This window comes from Melanerpes formicivorus, unplaced genomic scaffold, assembly GCF_026170545.1.
Source record: "Melanerpes formicivorus ecotype bairdi unplaced genomic scaffold, bMelFor1.0.p_v2 SCAF_22, whole genome shotgun sequence".
In the NCBI taxonomy this organism is placed as follows: Eukaryota; Metazoa; Chordata; class Aves; order Piciformes; family Picidae; genus Melanerpes; species Melanerpes formicivorus.
The window spans coordinates 12,544,121-12,560,698 of NW_027142374.1; the positions used below are offsets into that span (position 1 = coordinate 12,544,121).

Below are 16,578 nucleotides of genomic sequence, written 5' to 3' on the forward strand. Positions count from 1 at the left end.
CAGCTTCTAAAATGCATTACACTCTTGTGGCAGATGGAATAATTAAAGAGAAACTGAGTATGGTATCAACAATAAATATATGGTAGCTGGAGAAGGGAAGGAATAAATTAAAAATACACAGTATGTGCAAATGAGTGCAGGATGCTGAAGAGTTCAAATAACCTGCTCCCAGAGGATACTGGTTAGAAGAGACAATATATCACAGAAAGTGGAGAACTAGATTGTCTTCCACTATTTTAAAATGTGTTTAACATACTGAAGACATGGGTCACAGTAGCTTGTACCGCTTAATGTTTCTATTAACTCTCATTTATAAGCAAGTAGCATCTGATCACACTCAAAGCCCAATGCAGCCTTTTAAAGATTGTCAGCAACCTTAATGCAAGGTGACTATTTCACTGTCATACCTAGAGAGATAACCCATTCCAGCCTCAAAGTCCTGAGACAAAAGAACAGTCTGGATGGTTTGAATGTGAAATCAGGTCCTCTTGAGTGAGCAACCCCTGTAAATACGCATGTGATCTATTCTGCTTTATGTAATTGTTAACCTCAGCAACACCCAGGCTGAAGATTACAAGGTATATTTGTTATGAAGATCAGGCCAGCTGTTAATGAAGGCCAATTCAGTGGGTATGCTAAAGTTACAATGAATGCTGTCAATGAGGGCAAATCAAAGAGAAAACTGCCTGTATCAGAGAGCTGTCTCCACAAGTGTCATGAATTAATTTCGTTTCATATTCTTCTCTGACCCAGCTGACATTATTATTGAATATACATGTACTTGTTTGTCTTTTCATCCATAGCTAATGCAAAACACCACTTTAGGGAAAGAATGGGATTAAGTAGGATTTTTTATTTCATTATTAGAGCAATGCCATTTACTCTGGCAGTTGAAGTTGTGTCAGCACATTTATTACAATCTACAATTTCCAGAGGTTTGTAATTTGGAATGTGAAATTATTGCAAAGCAGAAACGTGGGGACAAAGCACTACATTTATCTGTGGTGTAAGTAGGGGCAATCTCATTGACTGACTACAATATCCACTTCCTCCAGGGATGAATCAGCTCCCAAAGCAGGTTGTTCCTACACTGCAAATTTAACTAGACAAATGGCTGGATGAGGGCTTTATTATGATGAGTTCTGAAAAAGTCTTACCAGAAATAGTAACAACAAAATATTATTTTTAGGAGCCTTCAACTTGCACCAAGCCTCAGAAGATGATGAGATGGACCAAAATCAAAATGATCTATTTTTATAGGAGTTTATGGTGATTTTGGCATAGCAAGCCAATTCTTTCTCTTCTGTCTTTGCATCTTCATGCATGTTCCCAAAATATCAATTAAAAATACACCACAATAATAAGCCATTTTAAACATAATCAGAAACATCTCTGTGTTCCCCTAACAGATCATAAGTAAAGATTAAGTAAGTCCCATTAAGACTTCTTATTTCTCAGTGGGACAGACTGTTTTATACCTTTTGCCTTGAATGAGTCATCCTGAATGAGTCATGGAGTCCTCCTAGTCACTCCCAGTAGCTGTTACAGCAGGAGTCACTCAGTTAAAATCTAAGCCTAGGCACATTTTTTTTATCTGCTTCAGAGAAGTCATGAAAAGTGAGAGGCTAAAGCTGCAGAGCAAGATAACATAGGACTTGATGAGACTTTTAGGGCCACTGAAATAGATTTTCCCACCCATCAGTGCTGGGAGGAGCAAAGGTAGCAGAACCTCAATTCAGCTCTAGGCTGAAATTTACTGGGGTGTCACCCAGCTCAGCTGCATCATGCTGAAATGGGACTTGTATCCCATTCTGGCTGTTTTGCTGAGCACATACTTTGTGCCGGTTTGAGATCCTGTGAATGAGCAAGCGAGGATCTGATTAGAAGATGAGAGATAATCTCCTCTCTGGGAAAAAAAAAAAAGGCATTATCTCAATGCAACTCAATTTCAGCTGTTTTTGTGGAAGGCTCTGCTCTGCTCTTCTCAAAGGAGTTTTCACAGCTCAACATCTTTTTTCCTTTCCTGTTTCACATAAAGAGTATTTAAAAGTGAGTGACTAAGTCTTGGATTGCCAACAAACTTCTGTGAATGCTATGCATTTCTTCCTGCTCTGGTTGTGCAGGGCTGTGATGGGAGTACATTGTGTTTATAATAAGATGTTATGGGTTTGGTGAGATGGCTTCATCAAGGAGAAGGCTTTTAAAAAGCAGCCTAAATAGGATGAGGTTCTGCTCTTCTAATTTGCTCTGGGATCAGTTCACCACGGCACTGGAGCTCTACTCAGATGTAAAAAAAGCCTTGTGGGAATGAAAAAGATGAAGAAAAGGGGAGAGGGGGCTGCAAGCAGACAGCAAAGGGAATACTGGGCAATTCCCTAATCCTGAGCTGCCCAGAAAATTAACTCACTCATGTCAAACCACATTTGTACAAAATGCATATCCCATCTGGGTCATATCACAACAAACATAAACGTTGCTTCTGCAAGAAGGAAGACAGGCAATTGTGTTAAGCAGGCATGCAGACATACCATTCTTTTCTTGCCAGGTTTGTCTCTAGTAAAATGGGAATGGGATTCTTGCTTTTCAAAACATTTAGCCCATTTGTTTTTGTAAATCTGTAACACTGCCCTTGCAACCTCAATGGGCAAACTATGCATCTGTCTCATTAAAGGGGCAGGATGTATTGCTTAAATTTGGCTGAAAAGGTAAGAATGAAACTGTGCTTAGTGACACAGAAGACACAATGAAGTGCTGATAAGGAGAGACAGTGCTTGGTAGAGGAAGCATATAGAGGACGTGGGTGCTTTCCAAGGAAAGAGATCCCTCCTGCTTCAGTCTGCCACTGATAGAAAAGGACAACTTTAAATGGAGGTTTGTGTGATTTAGATTGGAATAGCGCGTGCAAAACTAGGTATTCTGGTCAATATTAAAGAGAGAGCTTAGACTCTTATAGCAAATTTCACTTGTGATACTTAATAAGACTTAAATCCAAAACAGGCAGGAATCAAATAAATGTCTTTGAAGTGAAAAAAGGCAGTACATTGCCATCCTGAGCTATGAAGCCCTTGTTACACTCTGCAGCAATACCTATGCGGAGGGAACGTCATCCATGTAAATAGTGCCTATCACTGAGATGCTCCATTTTCTACCCCTGCACTTCCATGGGAATAAGGCCATCAGTTCAACACAATCTATGCCAGTTTACCCTATGGACTTCATACCAAGCTTGTTTTTCATTTTCCTAGTATATTTCTCTGTAGTATATAAGGCTTCTCTGAGAGTGGTAACTCAAAAGGTATCATGCAAATGACAAACTGCATAATGGAATTCAGATGTATTTCGAGAATGTGCTGCACACACTGGAGCACAATTTTATCCTTTATCAAGGGGGAAGAAGGGGGCCTACGTGTGTGAAAACATCTAACAATAGATTTCCCCAGAGAAGTTCATAATGCAGTGGACAAGAAAACTGGGGAAATGAAAATAAACGGTAGAGTAATTCCAAGCAACAACAACAAAAAAAGAAGAGGAGATTTTGTTTTAGAACATCCCATTGATACATCTTGAAACCTGATATTCATCCTTTTGCTGAAATGTGGAATTCATCTTTAAAATATTTCCTCTGAGATATTGTGAATTACAGTAAAAGAAATTCTCATCATATTAAATGGAATTTACAAGCACCATTTAGCTTAATGGTCAAGGCCACTTGTCCAGCAATTTTATACATACTTAAATACAGCTTATTAATTTTCCCTTCTCCTTATCCACCATTTTCTTTCATTACATTCTTGTCAATGATGAGGTCAGTCTGGCAAACTCTTACTCACAGGAGTAACCTCTACCCATTCAAAGTTTCAGTAGCCTGAATAGGACTAATTCGCTTAAGGCATAGATCAGTTCCTCAGCCTCTGGTCTGAAACTGCCTCCCCTTAGAAAGAGCTGAAGTCAAGTTTCCTGTCTTCACAACAAGCAAGTTGCCTGGGAGCAACAGAGGTACCTGGTCTTTTCCCTCCCACAGAAGGCACACATTAGCCTCCTAACAAGGTCAGCCTCCCTCTGGCCCAGCTAATGGAGAAAGAAGACTTCCTAAGAAACACACTGCTTTTTGTTGTCACACTCAGCCTGCCTTAGTGTTCCTGGCACCATCTTAGTAATTAGTGTAATTACAGCTGGTGAGAGAGAAGTAACCCCTGTGGTTATCTATTAGGTACCTCACAATCAGAGAGTGCACTTCGTTACTCATCTCTCTGTATCATCTCCTAATTTCAAAAGGATTAAGCAAAATTAATTCTTTCACTAGAAGAGTTTCTTTATCTAGCCAACCATTAATCTCTACATACGAAAAGCTCTTTGAGGCAACTGAAATATTAAGTTGCTACTAAGTGCATTATAACTACTGCTCTGTTGACAGGCATTTTGCTTTTCATTAAAGCTGAGACAAGAACTCTGGGAGGAGGGAGAAACCTGCTGCCAAATTTTATCTGTATATTATGAAGTGTAGATGGAAATCTGTATGCTTAGCATGAACAATACTGTAGCATATTCAATAGCTTCACATTCATATTGAGGTCCAGTTCTGCTCCCAAGGCACTCCTAATAGAATGGGAGCACACTTGGGGCAGAATATTTTAAACAGTGTTACAGGCAGTTTAAAAAGTCAAAAAAAGAGCAGCATCTGTTTCCAGCTAATGAGTTGATACTTTTGTCTTAACACTAATATCATCATTTATGCCTTCTGTCTAGAAAAGTGCAATCACTGTTACATGTGTCTCCCTCACCATCCAATGACTCCCCAGTACAGCATACCTCTTTGACATAGCTTGAGAATGATCTATCACTGAAGCAAGGTGTGGGGGGGTGGGAGGGGGGGTTGTTAGGAGAATGAGAGAAAGAGAAAAGAGACAAGAAGAAAGAAAAATATGGGTCCAGGAAAAATACAGAGAGGGACTAATACCACTTTCTACAAATGCCACAAACTTGTATTCGTCAAGTTTTTGAAGAGTAAAAATGAGGACACCACCTTTTCTAGTGGGCCAAATTCTGCCAGCATGCCCAAAGCTTTTACTATTTTCCTTTTGATCAACTGCAATGGTTGATACAATTTTGAGTTCTGCTATTTGTCAACAGCAATACATAGTCCAAGAGCCATTTCTGTGATACATACTCATTTCCAGCACATTCCACATGAGAAACGCCTGCTTACTGCAACCATATTTGATTAAAACTGTCTCCTAGCCAGAGCACCAGTATTTTCTCTGGTAATCAAGCCTTCAGTCGGCATATTTACACACAAAGGCTTTGGGAACTCAGCACACACTTAAACAATGATTGATAATTCTACAGTAACTTGCAAGGATGACTTTAAAAAAGTCATACCTGAAAATATATTAAACAGAGTTGTTGAACTGGGAAGAACTAACATAGGACTGGCTCATCTATCCAATGTTCTACAGTACATATGGAAGGACATTGTTCTTATTTGTTGATTACATTCTTTTATTTTATTCCTTTTTTTTTGGTTGGTTTTTTAATCTGGTAGTATAGTGGTACTTCAAGGAGCTGTTTGATAAGCTGACAGCACCAACATGACATTCATAGATCTTTGTCCGTGGTTTCCCCTTACAGAGACTAATCTTGCACCTGGAGAGTAGAATGCTTTTGTTTCAGCTGATTGTAAAGGAGTTGTGTATGGTAAATCTTATGTTTCATTAACCTGGTCTACAGTGGAAGAAGCGTTTTTGTTCATGAAAACACAATCCTATGCAAATCCCATAAAAAGCAGTAATAGAAAAGTGGAAAAGAGAAGGCAGAGGTGGAAGAAGAGGGAGAAAACACCACAAGTATCTCATTGTGCTTTTGTAGACTGTCTACTTGTACCAGCTTTGTTCTGGAGGAAGGATGGAACAGATAGAAAAGGAGCAGAGGCATGATGTTGTCTTCCTGATACAAAGCAGATTTTCACTTAGTAGAAACATCTTGGTTTTGACTGACCATTAGAAGAAATTGACTCAAATGATACAGTATTTTCTAGCATAAGGAAGCTTGCCAACTCCAAAAATGAACTCAAGAGAACATCAACAGCTCAGGCACTACCAGGATCCACTTGTCCCTTCACAGAAACGATAGAGTATTTGGCAAGAACCAAGCCTGCCAGCGTCTTTCACAGTGCTAGCCTCTAAAAAAGCTGCAGTGTAGCTATTGTCCTTGTACTCTAAAGAGTTCAGTGTTCACTGGGAGTGGACCCTAAATAATCAGGTGAGTGGAGGAACAGCAACAAAGGCTCTCTGAAAATTATCTCAGGTTGAGATGTTTTTGAACCCTTGGGGTCAATTTGTCCTTAAGATTGAATTGTGGGGGATGAGTGTCCTGTAACCCAATAAAGGGTTCTGGCTCAGTGCAAATGAACAGTAACTTCATCAAACTGCTTGTTCAAAAGGAAGACTCAAGTTGTCTAACAAAGACTGGTAGGGGGAGGTCTTCCAGTGACAGACACTCAAAAAGAAACACAACACAGATATGATATGGGTTTTGGTGAGACATCAGGCTATAGAGAATGGAAGCTTTAGCTTCAGAAAGAGTGTTTGATCATAAGGGGGAAAGTGAAATTTGTCACATGCCAGTTTTTTAAACAGTGCTTTAAGCTTAGCACTTGACTTAAAGAGAGTTTGTCAGGGGTATCTATTATTACCAAAGCAGGATTCCAGACAGTGGATGCAAGCCCTGTGTGCTGGCCTGGCAATAAAACACAGTAAATGAAGAGTAAGGGCTGGCCATAGAGAAGATGAGCAAGTACCAGAGTGTACATGAGAGAAAGGACTGGGTTTCTCAGTGCTGCAAAGACATTACACCTTTATGAAATATATTAGTGGACCGTGCATGGTATATGAGGTAGTTCAGAGTTGATCAATCAGCACAAATCCCCACAGGAAGCAAAGATACAGTGATCCAGGGGAAGGTAAGCTTCATTTTCACTGCACTAAATTTCTGGTCTGTTTTCAAATTCACTTCTGCAGCTGTGAAATCCTACATTGAGAATTCGCACCTATCCCACAGACCTGATAGAAATATTGCAAAGAGAAATGAATCTTCAGTAAGAAAGTTCACTTCTATCTTTCTTTAAATGAACATTCTGTTCATCAATCTGAAAATGTAAACACAGATTAATCCAAGCAGTACTAAACTGAATATAAATAGAGGGGATAAACCCAAGCAAGACTAAAACTAATATAAATAGAGGGGATAAATGAATAAAATACTTAAATGATTTCTGAATCTGGATGATTTATAAGGCACTGAATATGCATGGTAGAAAACAAGTACCAAGCACAGTCCTGAAAACACTGACTCATGCAAGTAATCCTCTTTCCTGCAAGCACTATTTTTCAGGCTCAGATCCAAACACAATGCCTGACACTGTTTGCTCTGATAATCACTCTAAGATAAACAGATATGAATAACAGCAAATACTTCCAAGCATTTCCTTTCACTTATAATGTAAAAAGAAAAATTAGAGGGATAAAATGAAAATGTATGTCTCCACTTCCACATTTCATACATCATTAATTCTGTAAAAATATATCTGTCTTCATGCTGATACTTCTTTTTGCTTGGCAAGGTTGAAGAATGCAATAATCTTGATAACCTGATTGAAAAATTGATCCTATTGTTTAACAAAATGAGGATTGTTTCTTAAGGGGCTCCACCATGTCTGTGCACATTTTCCCCTAAGTAACAGCGTAAGACTTCTATTTCCCCAGACAGCTGAACATTTATGTTGATGTACTTGGCTACAGATCCAATCTTGCACTGGCTGTAACATAAGAGAATTTTCCTCAGCATTTTGAATTACGGCCCTGAAATAATTTAACAGTGCCTTCTGTGCATGTTAAACAAGTTTTCTGATAGAGTTAGCTCTTACTAAGTTTGTTTACCCTGTAAATTGTGCCACATGGTTAAACCGCACTTTGGCCTGAAATCTGCAGAGGTAATTTTTTTTCACTGTCACTGCAAATGGTGTAACTATGGAAAAGCTGCATTTCCCCACATTTATCCACACCTCATGCACAAATACCCTCTGTTCTTTATATTCCCTAGGAAGACCAGGCTACTTTTGAGCTACCTCCTAATTAGAGCTTGCAGAGCCCTTTCCAATGTTTGAAGGATGGATGAAGCTGGGAGGAACTAAGAAAATAATATTCAGTTATTGGTTTAAAAGGTTACAGTAGAGATACCCACAGATGCTGTTTATGTCTAATTACTGACAGCAAGCCCTGCACGTTGCTATCATGGTTCTGATCTTAGTGAGAACATGACATACATTGACATTTTCATGATCAGGAGAAGCGTGACCTCTTTTAACAGCTCCCTTCTTTAACACCTCTAACCCAAAGTGATCTTGAGCCCATTCTGGTCTTTCTTCACCACAAAGCCTTTGAAGAACATTGTGGTTGATTCTCTGAGAGGCAGGTTAATATTATTTTCATACCAAATGCATGAAATTAAAAAAAATCCTGACACTCATAACATGTGCTTCGGTGCTAAAAACATTCCAGACAATAACATTTCAGGCTACTGATTTTTTGCTTTTCTTTTGTACATTTATACCTGGCACTTAAGTTTCTTTGTCCATGACTAGAGTGTCTCACTGTTATTGTAAGACAAGAATATTACTACATAAAATTGGCAAATGGATAGTCAATCTTTTCTTCAAAAGGCAAAACCTAGGGGTGATGCAGACTAAACTTAATTTCATTGATAAATTCTAATGGCATCATGAATTTGCAAAGACAGAAATTGGTATAATAATATGTCTGAATTGTCAGACGGGATCAGGCCTGTGGTACATCTGGTTCTGTGTCTTGTCACAGGAGACTGTTCAGTGGAAAAAATTGTTAGTGCTGAATTATTTTTTTCCCAATATAACTGGAATGAGACGTTGGTTCATTATGTTCATGGAGCACATATGTCTCCCAAATTCTCTGTTCCAATCTTTTTTTTTCAGAATCTCTTTGAACCCTGGCTCCACTGTTGGCAGCAACCTGAGTCCTAATTGTATGCTATGTAAGAACCTATTTGCTTTTCTTGGCTTTCTGAATTTCACAGAATGCCTCCCAGCCTTTAAATTGTGAGAAAAGGAATTTCATAGGGTCTAAGTGGGTCTAGGTGCCTGCCTCCTATCAAATTCCACCAGAGTTTCAAAACTTGACTTTCTGTCAGGGTAGCTACATGACATAACACACCTTTTATCCTATGCTCTCATCTTACTTTATATACCTGCTGTAGCAAGTCCCATAGCGACAATTATCTTCTAAGAAACAAGTGTGTATATTTACCCTATGCCTGACCTGCAACTTGGAAAGCCCTCCCTACTATTGCTGAGTTTTGATGTTAGTTCAGCTGAAACAGGATGAGTCCCACGAAGAGGAAATTGCACGACACAAGCTGCACTTGGTGTGTGAGCTGTTAATCTACAGGCTAATCCAGTTAATGCATATGGTTAGGTAGTTGGGCAGCTATCAGGGCACAATACCACCTTTCATCTCCTAAGGTAATGCAAAAGTTATATCTCAAATCCAATTTAAATTGGTGCTCCCTTGAGCTCAAAGATAATTTTTCTCTAATCCTCTCCTGGTTGTCTATAGGGTAACCTTCAAAATTCTCAGATACGACACTGTAAAAAAAATGATCAAGTCATAATTTTTTTATCACAAAACCTAGCTATTTTTCCTGGTGGCACTATGCTCCAGCTGTTATCAGATTCAAGAATTCTTCAATTGCCTTGAACTCTGCATTTATTTTACTTTTCCAGATTTTTGCCAATGAAAATATCTCAGCACTGCTTGAAGAGAAAATAATCTTGTCAGTTTTATTGTGCCATATCTGAGATGATGAAGGTCATGCTAACTACAAGTCTGTTCCAATTGCTACGGGGTTGGGTGAGGTGGGCTTTTTATTTTATTTTTGGTTTTCCCCTTGCTTCTACCACAAAGTAATAGGGATTTTCCCCTTTCATTCATCTTGCCTTTTGTTGTTTTTAATCGACCACCCATCAGTGCCGAATTGCCTTGTAACTGTCTGCTGAGCTTTCATTTGACAGAGATAGCTGCTATTGTTAACAGGAGCCTTCACTTCAGCCCATTTAACTTTCCTCAGTTTGACAGCTTCACAATAGCCACCTTCCATCTAAAGAAAACTGTGATTTAGTAGAAAGGGAATGTGGGACAACAGCCTGATCTGTCACTCAGTCTCCAGTGAGTTCTCTTGGCATAAAGTTCCCCCACAAAGCCAGAGGATGAAATACTACGTGAAAATAAGACGGTCATGAGACATGTTCGGTTGTATATTCTGGTAAAATCTAAACAGCAATCACAGTTAAAAATACAGCCCTTTCCTGTCAGTAATGCCCAATACTGGGCAGCAAAATAAATATTTTGACTCATTTTAAATTTCCATTTTTTAACTTGTATACCAGAGTAATGCTTGACTTTTTTTCCCTCTCTTCTATTCACCTAGTAATTGTTCTCAGATTGATCTACAACAACTCCTAGTGGAAACAATATGTCACTAGCAAATTAAAGCTTTCATTGGACCAGTCATTGGTCCTACTCCATATAACTCTACATGAAAAGATGTTGATGAATTAAGAACCTGGATGTCCTCCCTCGCTGACAATTAAAAAAGGCAAATTGCAGCTGCCTAAGCACAGCCTCAGAACAGTATCCAGCTCAGATCCACAGTCAGCTTTCTAGTCATGCAGTTTGGAAATACATTCACAGCTGATTTTTCACTGTTGTGCATTTATGCCTAATGCTCTTTTGCAGTTAGGCTTAAATTTGGTTTTATCATTTGGCACCAGTGAACAGATGTAGACGTTGCACTATTGGATTTGCAGGCACCATTCCCCCCCCCCCAGCCTTAGTTACTTAGCTATTAATTTTATATTTGTTTTTGTCCAAAATCCTGGATCCCAGTTTGACAAATGCCTTCTTGTTTAAAAACTGTGTCTAGAAAATTGAATTTGATAACTCTAAAGCATAATTTATTTCAGTCCATCTATGCATCCCTCTCCTTAGAGGAATGAGAAAACAGCGTGGGTACAGCCACTGACTGCAGTGCTCACCTTAGTCTCAGAACCTAGTATTTCAAACAAGCAAGCTACTCTGGTAGTGGTGCCTAATCACTGAGCATCACAGGGATTTTTGTTTTGTAGCAGCCATTCAATAGTTCAGTTAAGAGTTTACCATAGCTGTGTAGAAAGCCATGTTCAAAACTGGAGACAGAAAATTGGACAACAGATAAAACTCCAGTAAAAACACAGATAACAGTTACTAGAGAAGTATCTATTGCCTAGAGTTCACTTTTAAGAGAGCACCCATGAGGCTGTAACTAGGAAGAACACCAGATTGCTCCACTGTTTCTAATTAGGGAGGACATCCTTCATTTTATAGCTCCTGTGGTCTAATTTGTAGAGAGTCATATCCCCTAAAGCTTTCTGTAAACCAAATTAAAACTCATTCCATCAAGGAGTTTTAGCAATATATGGTCTCTGATCACAATATGTACTCATGGTCGTAGAGCTCCTTCAGGCAGTCAGCTGGGGGCACATTCTTTTTTTTTTAGAGCTATTCTTTTTCTTTCTTTTTCTTTTTTTTTTTTTTTTTTTATTAGGAAACAGCAAATTTCTTCTAGGAAAATACACTTTAAAGACCAGAGAATCTGGTTCTGTTTAAAAAGTCATTCATAAGAAGGAACAGTACATGCAGACTCTCTTCTGATTTTCTTGGTATTCTCTGACTTCAATTAAAACATATTTTTCCCTACTTTTTTATGTAAGACACCTCAAAGTTTCAGCCAACTCAACAAACATTTTTTTCTCTACATGAAAATAAAAATAAAAAGTTCATGGCTTTTTGTGAGACTTAAGACTCTATGACTGCTTTTAAACTTTGCAGCCCTTTCTCGGTCCGGAAAACATTCATATCATGTGCAGCAGTAACACGAACATCCTATGATCTACTGCACCGGTCTTTAACCCAGCTCTGGACAAGGACAGCAAATTCAGTCTGTATGCTCATGCAGTCTTTGGCCTCCATGCTGCCACTATCAACAAGAGTGCCAATTAGGATTTGGACACGTATCCATTAGACTCTGATTGAGACCTTCGATTCATTTCACACAGGCCACTGAATAGCTCTAAGAGTCTAATTACTTTTGTTCACTTCAAATTTGCCTTGAATTCGAACTAGTAACCTGAAGGTGAAAGGATCCATCACCCTATTGTTGGCAGTGTGTGCCAGTCAGAGTCCCCTTCCCAGCTGCAAGAAGAATTTGGCATCACTTGGTTGCTGAACTTCTTCAACACACACACACAATTCCCTGAAAAAAATACCCTCTTCCATTTCTGTGACATTCAATATAAATGCACAAGCAATTATCCATGCAGCTGGCATGGCTGCTTGGATCAATCAATAGTGCAAACATTAAGTGAGATGCTTATTTCCTTCCACATGCAAAGGGGCTGAGCTAAATTTCTTCAAGTAAGATTTCAAGAAAGTATTTATCACAGCTGGTGTAATTACAAAATTACCTGTGAAAAACCACAAAGGCTTAGGGATGTAATGAATAAGTGGAAAACTACAGCAGAATACCAAACAAAATGTCTGCAGTCTCTAAATATTCTGCTTGCTAAAGGTCATATATTCCCCTACTCGAGGAATAGCAGAGCACACTTTGAATGCAGGCAGGTGACAGCTTTGCCTATATTATGTGAGGATATTTTGATCAACAGTCTCGACTCGTTTTGACAAGGGGAGGCCAATATGGCAAAGTGTTTCACACCGGTTCACAGCAGCAGTTTGATATTCAAAACTGACCCATATGAAATTTGATAGGCTGGCCCCAAAATGCTGAGAGTTCTTAACATTGAGGAGCGTATGAGAAGGGGATGCCCCATGGCACGAACCATTGCCTGAGCAAGTCCCCAGAGCCCCAGAAGGGTCTTGCTGACTGCTCCACCTGCTACACCCATCTCCTTTCTCTCCATTCTGTGTTCTTTCATTAGCCTTCATCCACTCGTTCAAACCAAAACAAATACATTCACTGTTGTTTAAAGGCCCATCTACATTTCCTGTGAGTTATTTTCATCATCAGTACTCTGAGTTATTTCAGAGTAAATTGGCGAGAGAGTGAGAAAGAGATTGTGTAGCACTACATCATGTGTCGTCTCAAACCAGTTAAGGCTCAGCAAGAAGTTAAAAACACAAGAGATCTATTTAAAACCAGATTAAGCCCAAGCTGCTAAAGCATAATAAATTGCTCTATTTTAACTGACTGAACTGCACACACTTAGAATACAAGGGCATATTTCATTTGGGTTTATGCAATTGTTCAGTCTACTTTTCCAGCATTTCACCCATCACCAGATGAGAGAACTTGTCAGGCAAAATTGTAGTTAATGATGTTTAATGGTAGCTAAGCCCAACAGACTTGTTTACTTCTTTTCTTCTTTTCTGTTGCTTTACTCTCACCGAAATAATGAAAATATTACATGAACAACTTCTATATTATTTGCAGGAAAAGCTTCCATTACCAATGCTAGGTAACATAAAGCTTTATCTGATTTATACAGCAATCTATATAAATCTACTTTTATGTTTTATTTGATTCCAGCTATTAGGCTGTGCTAGGAAGTAATTCTAAAATATCTATCATAGTGGCAATTCACTGTACTATACCAAATTAATCTACATAAATCTATACCTGTGTGCAGAGAACCAGCATGGTAACATCACCACTACAGAAGAGGAATGGATGACAGTAATTCTACATGTAGGCTTTCTAGGAACTTCAAGCTTTTTCTAAACCACTGAGCAGAATACAAATGCCCCCTGTTGAAAAATTCTTCTGTCTAAATTAATCGTATCATCATTAGCACAGCTCTCACATCTTAAATTTCAGAATGTGAAACTGCATTTTAGGAGAGGTATTTCCTCTTTATAACAGAGCTAAAGTCTGAGCACTAGAGCACGCATGGGCCATTTGGAACAGAATATCCTTTTAAAAACCTGTATTCCCGACTGATTTAGAGTTCCTTGCATAGCTGAAGCCAGTGTTCTTTGTACAGCTGAATGAGGCCAGCTGGCAGAGTAGGAGCGTATCAGTATTCTGACTGCTTTTCTTTTGTTTGAATATTACCTCAGTGGCCATACACTAAACAATGTGAACTTGATGGGTTTGACTATGACCTCAGCTAAACTGAACAATATGAAGCTGGCACATCTGTAATCTCAGGCTTGCTATTTTTCAATTTATTTTTCACCTGATTTGTATTAAGATGTGGTTCAAATTTTAAAATAAAAATAAAAAGGGCCCTGCTGCATTCCAAATCAATCAGAAAATGCTGGCATGCCAGAAGGCAGGCTTCATCTGCTTCTTCACACCACATTTGGTGGATCCCTGACTTATGAGAGTTTGATTTCTAAATGTTTATGCAGAAAGAAATGCTTTACACATCCACTCCTTCTCAGATAGCCTACAGGGATTTCTGGCAATACTTCTTTCTTTTTTTTTTTCCCTCTGCCTTCCAGGTTTTCTCTCTGTGGACACATAAAGACATAGTGACAGCAGGGGTAGGCTCAACTTGCAGGGAGCAGTATCTGCACATATTATTACTACTGACTCCATGAGATAAGCTGGACATCTGTCTTTACTTTTTGCAAGTTCCACAAGGATAAACATGAACATGAATGTGGGCTGCCCATGGACAGTTTACTGGTGCTCTTTTATAGCCCCATCTCGTTGCTGGGCTTCTGTCACTTTCGTCTGAGCTATATTTCAGCCTCGGGTCACAAGAGTTCAAAACACAGTCAATTAATCAAATGGTTTCTATGAATATAACTCTGGTTCAATAACTGTTTCTTATTCAACATATCCAAGGAAATGAAAGGAGGAGGTTAATGTGGAGATAGCTAGGTCACGTGTGGAGCTTTAAGCTGCAATCCTTGATTAGCCTTCATTAGACAAGGCACTTTATTTGTGAAGTTATTTTATATGAGAGAAAACAACAAACAAACCCAGGACACTTATGGCCTGATCCTGTTCTCAATAAAGTCAAGTTCTTCCACTGACTTATGCCTACTAGCTCAGGATCTATGATCTTGACAACAAAATTAACACAGCAGCCAAAGAACAAAAGAAAGAGACACCAAAACTCTCTTACAATTCACTGTGTTTACCCTCAGAAGGATTGTGTTTATGATAAGAAAGACATAAGATTCAAGTCTCTAAGGTGTAATAACTGCTCCCAACAGGAGGGAAACTGAATGTGGGACACGGAAGCTTATATGCTGAAGTGATGGGGTATTACAACAGCACAACAGGTTTACATCTGTCATATGAGGTAGGGTTGGAAAGCTGCTGGTGCCAGCTGGTGAAAGTGGAAAATCCAAATTCCTCTTCTCTGCTTCCCAAACATGACCCATTGAATGAGGTGGGAAGCAGTGTGCTCAGCCACTCACTCATTCAGGAGGGCTTTTCTCTGTCTCACCTTTATGAAAGTGCTAGGATTCTGCTTTGCATCACCCAAGTCTGAAAAAGGGGCTGAAATAAGCCCTTTAAGCAGTGGGAGAGTTGTTCTTTTTTGATGTAATAAACCCCCCATAAATATATGTTTCTAACCACTGAAGACAGCAAGCTTTGGAGGGCTTAAATGGAAAAAGCTAGCTTCGATTGAGCCAATTCTAGGTATTGCCACATATGTCAAATAGCACTTCACTTGACAAATGGTCCCAAGGAAATGTATGGGGCTATTCAGAGAGCAAGGTGGTGTTTGGTATGAGTAAGGAGATTAGAATCTGGCCCTTGACTTATTTTAAGAGATTTTAAACATGTGTTTGTTTTAATTTCCCCTTCCTCCTAGTATTCACTTGGCTCAGCTTTAGAGGCAGAGGGATGTGAAAAACAACACCAGCAAAAAAAAATAATAATCATAAACTCTCTAATATATGACCCAAACATTTTTTCTCCCTTGTAAAATATGTGGCATAAGTGAATTCCATAATGATGCTACGTGTTATAAAACTTTTATTGGCATTCGTTTGGGATTACCCACATAACTCTCTTGTGAGTTCACTACTCAGGGGTAATACACTCATCTCAAATGCATGCTAAAAACCAGCTTATGTAAAAAGCCCATTAGAATTTAACAGAGATTAAACTAACAGGTTTCTTCTTTTTTTTTTACAGAAGCCTCTTACAGTATAGAGGTTCTCAGAAATTACAGAAATCTTAGTCTATAATAGGCAATATTTTCGTGAGGTTTATCCCAAGCATCCCATATCAAATTCTGTAAGTTCTTAAGCAGTGACATGTATATTTCAGTCCACAAGTTTGCATTTTTCCTATCTCTAATCACATCTATGTGTTATATCAAACACACGTGGCTGCACCCAGAGAGGTCATGGTTCCTTGTGCTAGGTTAAGTACACAGACATAGTATAAAAGTATCCTTGCTCTAGGAACTTCACTGTCTAAACTGAAAGGACAGGGAATGGGGGGGGGGGGGGGGGGAATTATTCC

The 16,578-nt window shown here is 38.9% G+C and overlaps 1 protein-coding gene across 3 annotated transcripts in view; it reads right to left on the reverse strand.

The window, feature by feature from the left end:
- AFF2 (ALF transcription elongation factor 2) overlaps nt 1–16,578 on the reverse strand; it is a 438,357-nt gene that overhangs the window by 94,889 nt on the left and 326,890 nt on the right. The gene's annotated exons all lie outside the window — the stretch shown is intronic.